The following is an 8,255-nucleotide window of genomic DNA, read 5'->3' as shown; positions in this document are numbered from 1 at the left end:
ATAAACTTATTACAATACTCTATAGCAAATTGTGTTAGTTGGATACCTAGGCTAACTTTGTTGGACTTATGAACAAAGTGGACTTACACCGCCACTCTCAGAATGTTTGTATGTAAGGGACTTACTGTATTTCCTTCTTTAGCACTCTTTTAGGACAGAAAGAAGTCCTCTGTGATTTCCTGCCTCCAGCTCCTATCTCTCTCTATTTCACTGTGCTCAGATGCTCAGTCCTGTCTGACTCTTTGCAACCCCTTGGATGGTAAAGCCTGCCGGTCTCCTCTGTCCGTGGGATTTTCCAGGCAAGAATCCTGCCTCGAATACTCCAGGCAATACTGGACTTGGTTACAATTTCCTTTTCCAAGAGATCTTCCCAACCCAGAGATCCACCCATTTCCAGTGGATTCTTTACCAGCTGAGCCACCAGGGTAGCCTACACAGCCCAAGGGTGCATCCTTGGCTTGCCACACCTGGGGGTCTCCTCTTTCTCTTGCTGGGGGAGGGCCGCTCAGGCCAGGCTATAGTCTCAGCATTTTCCTGTCCTACAGCACGTCCTCCAAGGGCATAGGTCCAGAGCTCTGGTTTTCCTGAAGCTTTCCCTTACATGGTTTCAAATAGGGATGAGACAGCCCCTTCCCTCCCTCATTGGAGGACGGGATGCATACTGCCTCTTCTGCACCCTGAAGCTATGTAGGTGGGCTAATTCAGGCAAAACAGGTTTTGAAGTCATTCCTTTTGCGATTAGATTAGCACTTAACATCAGGGTACTTAACACCTATGAATCCCAGTCTCCAGCAAAACTCAAGGCCAGGGGGACATTCAAATGGATCCTGTTGGAAAGTCATTTGCAGGAAATTCTATGGCAGGTATTGTTTCAAAGAGAGAGTTCCTTCTGATCTCAAGTTCTCTGTCAGTTGCTAACATGTGACTCAGGCTGGAAAATGTGTGCATGCCAATTCCAGGTATGTTCCTTATTGTTATGTGACAAGACATTTGAATGACCAATATTTCTTCTTGCCCTCGGAGAAATCTCACACTTTTTAAATGTCTGCCGTTAATTAAAAAGAGCAAAATGAATTTCATATAAACTATAGGCGAATGGTGAAACAGAGATATGAAAAGTTAAAAATGATGCAAAAATCAAATAACAATGTGATAGTAATATTTAGGTTACAGAATATAAACAGCTGATGATGGCTAAAAGTCATATTGCTTCTAGGGAGAAATTTTTACTTTAGTGACTCCAAATATAATGGAACAGTGCTCTAATAGAGGGTTTTAATCCATCCATAGAAGGTACAGTATTATTTCTCTTTTTTTATGGATCGTTAGGTCTTCCTGATGCTTCAAAATTACGAACATAGGTAGAAGTTTACTTTTCTATAAAATGCTGATCCTACTTTGTATTTCTAGCTTTCGAATTCAGTGCGTTATCTTGCTGTAAAGAAGAGTTCTTTAACAAATGGGATGCTCTGGTACAGAAGTGGCTGGACCTAGAGACTGCCATACAGAGTGAAGTAAGACAGAAAGAGAAAAATAACACATATGTGGAATCTAGGAAAATGAAGAATAAATAGGAAACTAAGCCTACAAGGGACAGTCACCATATAGAGGTGATAATTTGAGGAAGTGCCACCTTTCTGAGCAAACAAATAGGTTCCCACATACCTCCTGCCAGGTCTTAAAAACCCTCAGATCCTATCATTTGGGAGGTAGGCACCATTCCTTCACAGTCAGCATATTCCCACTGAGCAGAATCTAGCTACTGATTGAAATAGCCCAGGAAAATTATTCAGTTCAGTTCAGTCGCTCAGTTGTGTCCAACTCCTTGTGACCCTATGGACTGCAGCACTTCCTCTTAATAATTGCCAACTGAAAAAAAATTGCACAAGCTAGAAGTCGAGAATTATCTTTTATTCAGTGGCTTTCTGAGGACAATAGCCTGAGCTTCAGCCTCTCGGAGAGCTCTGAGGAACTGTTGCAAACAGTCAGAGGAGGAGTAAGGATATACTGAAGCTTCACAGTAAAGAACCTGCCTATCAATGCAGGAGACATATGAGACGCAGGTTTGATCCCTGGGTCAGGAAGATCCCCTGGAGAAAGAATTGGCAACCCCCTCGAGTATTCTTGCCTGGGAAATCCCATGGACAGAGGAGCCTGGCAGGCTACAGTTCATGGAGTCACAAAGCGTTGGACACGACTGAACGCGCGCGCGCGCGCACACACACACACACACACACACACACACACACACACAAGGATATACAGCAGTTTTTGCTTCAAACATATGTAGTTGAACATCAAAAACCTACTGCTAATCACACCAAAACATCCAGGCATCCCAAGATAATGATTCAGTGCCTTTCCATGTATGGGAAGATGCAAGTGTTTGGCTTCACTTCGATGATTCCTTTGATAAGCATCTCAACTATCTAGTGGCAGTATCGTGTTTTCTCATCCTGAATGTTCCTCGGGGTGCACCTTCAGAGCTGCTACTGTGGTTGAAGGCTTGACAGTGGGCAACTTGTTGGACGTTTACTGACATGGCAAGCAATATTTTTTTGGGTAATTGTGCTCTGGAGATTAGGTACCTGTCACTTGCTGAAGGACAAACTAGCCACTCTTCTATATTAAAGTGGATCTTTAAAAGGGTTTTGAAAACTCGTTTATGACCAGGCTATTCTCAAATAGATGGAGAGAGGAATGAAATATTCAAATTTATTCATCAAAGATTTCCTGAGTCCCTACTGTGTGAACATTTTTCATTCTAGGTACTAGTAGCATAATAGAAAGATGAATAAGACAACGTATCTGCACTCAAAGGAGAAGAGAGGAGAATTGCTACAGTTCAGGGTAGAGTATAGGATGTGCTGTAAAACCCAACGTGGGCTTTCTCGATAGCATGATGTCTTTTCTGATGGGGTGGATCTGAGCCTTGACAGATGAGGAATAAGGTTTTCTATGTATAGAAATAATCAGAGTGTGTGTTTGCTGGTGGGGTGGTGGTATGGTGAGATGGAAGAACATTCTAGGCGAAGAGAAAAGCACAGGGTGGGACTGCTTGCAGATGGAGCTACCCAGCTTGGCTGGGCAAAGTGTAATATGAGGAAACAGTGGACGGCGGGGCTGGAGAAGTGGGTTGGGTCCAACTCTCTCTTTGAATGCCAAGTAACTGAGTCACTCTTCTGTGCTTTACGGAGAAGGCAGGGTGAACACAAAATTTATTTTCCAAACAGGAACAACTTTGGGATGAAAGGTGGCACCATTCACATTTGTGCCAACTGATAGTTATAACCTGGTGCTGTCCTGGGTAAACTGGGATGTTTGAAGACTCTGGTAATTGGGAAGCTCTACAAGGAGAAGCTTGCCTGGGAGGTGATTGCAATGACTTCATTCCAGGGAACAGGCCTTCAGGGTGGAAGGGCGAGGGGTGGGCAGGTCTAGGACTCCCTGCGGCTGTCACAACAAAGCACCACAAACTGGGTTGTTGTTGTTTAATTGCTCAGTCATGTCCACCTCTTTTTGAGACCCCATGGACTGTAGCTCGCTAGGTTCCTCTGTCCGTGGGATTCTCCAGGCAAGAATACTGGAGTGGGTAGCCATTTTGTTTTCCAGGGGCTCTTCCCAATCTAGGGATTGAACCTGAGTCTCTTGCATTGCAGGCAGATTCTTTACCACTGAACCACTGGGCAAGCTCCACAAACTGGGTGCTTTAACACCACAGAAGTAGTTCCTCTCCTGGTCCTGGAGGATAAAGAAACAGAAAATCAGGCTCCTGCAGGGTCATGCTCTCCCTGAAGCTGTAGGGGAGCATCCTTCCTTGCCTCTTCCAGCTCCAGGTGTTGGCAGCAGTCTTGGCAGTCCTTGGCTTGTGGGCACATCGCTGCCCCCTCTGACTTCCTGGATTCTCCCTGAGCGTCTCTGCACGCCTGTCCCTGTGTCTCTTTTCCTCTTATGAAGTCAACAATCAAATGGGAGGAATGGCCCACTCTACTCCAGCATGACCAAGTACCAACTTAATGACATCTGCAAAGACCCCACTTTCAAACAAGGTCACACTCAGAGGTTCTGCCAAGGACATGAATCTTTGGGGAAACTCTTCCATCCAGTACAAATACTGATCAGGGAACTTTGCATGAGTGGAGGACCTCTCATGAGCCTCAAAGACAGGGAGGTGAGAGGCAGCAGAATGGCAGTGGGAAGCAAGACGATGTAGAAAGTGTGTGGTGTTGCTTACTTGGGCCAAATTCCCCCAGGACTTTTAGCACCAAGGATGGACTTGCAATGTCAGGATGAGTTTGTAAGGCTACCCACCACGTCCCATCCTGCTTCTTCTATCCAGTTTTCTCCAGTCCAAGGTCCACATTTTTTCTCTTCTCCCCTGGAGGAGGAAATGGCAACCCATTCCAGTATTTTAGCCTGAAATACCCCATGGCCAGAGGAGCCTGGCGGACTACAGTCCATGGGGTCTCAAAGAGTCGGACATGACTAAGCATATGATGTATCAGACAGTGCTGACTAAAGCCAAAAAGTTGGAATTCAGCCAAACATGGAGACTTTCTTTTAAAACTTTTTTTAGTAATTAGTGTATTTATTTCTTATCTACAGCACTATTTCTATTTTTAAATTTTTTTAAATTGGAGGATAATTGCTATACAAAGTTGTGTTAGTGTCTGCTACACAACAAAGTGAATCAGCTATAAGTCTATAGATATCCCCTCTCTCTTGAACCTCCCTCCCATCCCCCTCCATCCCACCTCTCTCGGTCATCACAGAGCACCAACCTGAACTCCCAGTGTAACATAGCAGCTTGCCACTAGCTATCTATTTAATTTTTGGGAATGCTATTCTCTCAACTGGTCCCACCTTCTCCTTCCCCTACGGTGTCCACAAGTTGGTACTCTACGTCTGCATCTCTGTTCCTGCCCTGCAAATAATCATCAGTACCATTTTTCTAGGTTAGCATGGAGACTTTAATTTATTCACTGGGGTATCTCTACCCTAAAGTTGTTGTTGTATTATTCATACTGTTATCACTATTATTTTAGTGGTTAAGAGCTCATATTTTGGAGTCAGAGAGACCTAAGTCTGCAGTCCAACTCTGCCTCCTAGCAGGGTGTAACCTGGGAAGGTTACTTACTACTTATAACCAAGAAGGCACAGTTTTCTCACCTGTAATGTGAGGATGATGATAATGCAGATCTTACAAACTGACTGTTAAAATAAAGTGGATAATATATGCCCCAAAACATTTGCATACCTTGCTTGTAAAATACACTGCTACTGCTAAGTCACTTCAGTCGTGTCCGACTCAGTGTGACCCCAGAGACAGCAGCCCACCAGGCTCCCCCGTCCCTGGGATTCTCCAGGCAAGAACACTGGAGTGGGTTGCCATTTCCTTCTTCAAAGCATGAAAGTGAAAAGTGAAAGTGAAGTCGCTCAGTCGTGTCTGACCCTCAGCTATCCCATGGACTGCAGCCTTCCAGGCTCCTCCATCCATGAGATTTTCCAGGCAGGAGTACTGGAGTGGGGTGCCATTGCCTTCTCCGTGTAAAATACACATTACCTAGTAATAGCAATCATTATGGACCAGGTACCAAGTTAAACGGTTTGACCACTATCTCAAGCAATTGCCACAACTGTTTAATATAGAGTCAATAACATCCCCTGGAGGAGGAAATGGCAACCCACTCCAACATACTTGCCTGGGGACTTCCATGGACAGAGGAGCCTGGGTTACAGGCCATGGGGTCTCAAAGAGTTGGGAATGAACTCATTTAATAGAGTAAATACAAAAATATAAAAACGCCTCCCCCATTCTCACCCCCCTTCTTCTAAGAAACTGAGGTTACAACTGAGAAGCTTGGTTAAGCTCACACCTCTGTATGAACTGTCAAGGCTGAGACGCCACACCAGCTCTGCCAGACTCAGAAGCCGGGGTCTTGATCCTGTCTTCTGGAGAAGCAGCCAGCCCACTGCCACCTTCATGCTCATCAGCCCTGCTCTCTGGCCTCCAACTGCTGGCCTTCTTCAGATCAGCTAAGGAAACACCAGTCCGATTTCCAGTCTGTCCCGTGTCTTCTCTTTCTGAACGGGCTTACCACAAGAGGGGTGGGTTGAAAAGTTTGTTTCATCTCTGTTGTTGTTCAGTGGCTCAGTCGTGTCCGACTCTTTTCGACCTCGTGGACTGCAGCAGGCTTCCCTGTCCTTCATTCTTTCTCAGGGTTTGTTCAAACTCATGTCCATTGAGTCGGTAATGCCATCCAAACATCTCATCCTCTGTCCTGTTTCATCTCTATTTTCACTAACCTGACTGGTCTATTTCAGTCAACATTCACTGTGATTGGACATCTGAGAACTGAGTTGCATTTAAATCAGATTAACAATAATAATAGGAGTTTATTTTTACTTATTTTTTGGCCTCTCTCTGGGCATGTGGGGCTATTAGTTCCCAGATCACGGATGAAATCTGCACCCCTTGCAATGGAAGCAGGGAGTCTTAACCATTGGACCACCAGGGAAGACCCTGCAGGAATTTAACAACAAATTGAAATAAGAGCTAAAGATGACAGCGGTCTGGTGAATCACATGTAACAGATGACATCAACCTTATATATATACTATTCAGTCATACAAACCAGCTGAATCACCTGACAATGCAATTTTTAAATTATTAATCTAGATTTGGTGTTTAGATGAGAATTATATATTCAACATTCATAAGAATTAAGATCAATTACTTGAACTTTTAAAAAACTAACAGCTTTACTGAGGTATAACTTTGGAAAAACTTTAAGACTTTCTCCCCCTAGCCTTGTTTCCTTTGTAAAAGCTCCATGCTATTCAAGAAATACAACTTTCAAAGCCAACACTAATTCTCAAGTTAGACTTTAATGATACTTATCTTTAACTACTTTTCTTCGAATGAAAAGAGAAATAAAAAATAAAAAATGCTTCTCGTTGACAAAAGTCCAATTTGCTGTTAATTCTATATGCAGGTAGCAAAGAATCCACAGAGTTTGGTTCCCAAAAAGTGAGTCAAGTTACCAACACGCAACTTAACATCACACTGCCTTGGAACTCGGCGGCACAAACAATAAACTATTTCTGCATTAAAAAACCCCACTAACAAGGACTAAAGGGAAAAGCAGATGGGCTGAAACAAGGAGTAAGTTTTTCTTTTAATTAGCACATCTTACGGCTAAGCTAGAGAAAGGTGTGGGAAGGGCCCGGCTCGGGCGCGCGCGCTCGGCCACTCTGTCCCGCTGTCCGCGGGGGCCGGGTGGTCCCGGTCACTGCGCCAGGTAAGCGGACCCTCGACCGCAGGGGACGAGGCCGGGGCCGGCGCCCGAGGGCCGAGGACACGGTCCTTCCCACGTCCGCCCGGCCGCCGCGGAGGCGAGGCTGCAAAGGCGGCGGATGAGCGGGCGGGCCGGCGCGCAGGGGCCGGGGGCGCCCGGAGGGCGGGTGCGGGCGCCCGGACCCCGGCGCGCACCGGCCCCGGCCCCGCCCCGCCCCGCCGGCCCGCCCCCCGCGCCGACGCCTGCCTGCGCCGCGGGCCGAGAGGTGGGCGCGGGGCGGCCCGCTCGGCTCCTCGGCGGCGGCTCCTCTCGGGCCGGCGGCCGGCGCGCCGCTCCTGGAGGAGGCGGCGAGGCGGGAGGAAGAGGAGGAGGAAGGCGGCGGGAGGCGGAGTTGCGGGCGAGCAGGGCCGAGCGCGGCAGTCGCGCCGGCGCGGGGCGAGGACGCGGAGCGGCCGCCGCCGGGTGAGCGTCTGCGGCGCGGGGCTGGGCCGCCCGCCCGCTCCCCTCGGGCGCCGGGGGCGCCGCGGCTCCGCGGGCCGGCGCGGGGCTGCTCCGGCGCGGGCGGCCCGGGGAGCGGCCAGGGCCTCGGCGGGTCCGCGGGCGGGCTTCGGGCCGGCGGGGAGCGGCGTCCGGGAAGCCGGGCCGGGGCGCCGGGCTGGGGAGGCCCGAGGCCTGCTTCCGCCGCGCGCGCCGGCCCGACCCCGCGGCCTCTGGCCCTTCTCCGCGCGCGCCGGGCCCTGGCCGCTGCCTTTGTTGCCCGCAGCCCGGCAGGGAGAGGCCGGGGCTCGGCGAGGCCTGGGGCGGCGGCGCGGGGCCTGCGCGCTCGGACCCCGGGGCCGGCGGGCGCGCGCGGGAGGCCCGGGCCGCGGCGTGGCCGGGACCCCGGTGGGCTCCGCGCGGGGACGCGCCGCCGGACCCTCGTGGCCGTGGGGACGGGAGGACGTGAGCCCGCCCCCG

General features: G+C 49.1%; 1 protein-coding gene across 1 annotated transcript in view; it reads left to right on the top strand.

Annotated features, from left to right (window-relative positions):
• Window positions 7,606-8,255, top strand: part of SOCS6 (suppressor of cytokine signaling 6) — a 33,986-nt gene continuing 33,336 nt past the window's right edge. Inside the window, 1 exon segment of the mRNA XM_018039754.1 lies at window positions 7,606-7,760. The gene's annotated coding sequence lies outside the window, so the exon portion shown is untranslated.

The sequence above is a fragment of the Capra hircus genome, chromosome 24 (assembly GCF_001704415.2).
Source record: "Capra hircus breed San Clemente chromosome 24, ASM170441v1, whole genome shotgun sequence".
Lineage (NCBI taxonomy): Eukaryota > Metazoa > Chordata > Mammalia > Artiodactyla > Bovidae > Capra > Capra hircus.
The sequence above is the reverse complement of the archived record's forward strand: the minus strand, read 5'-3'. Positions and strand labels throughout refer to the sequence as shown.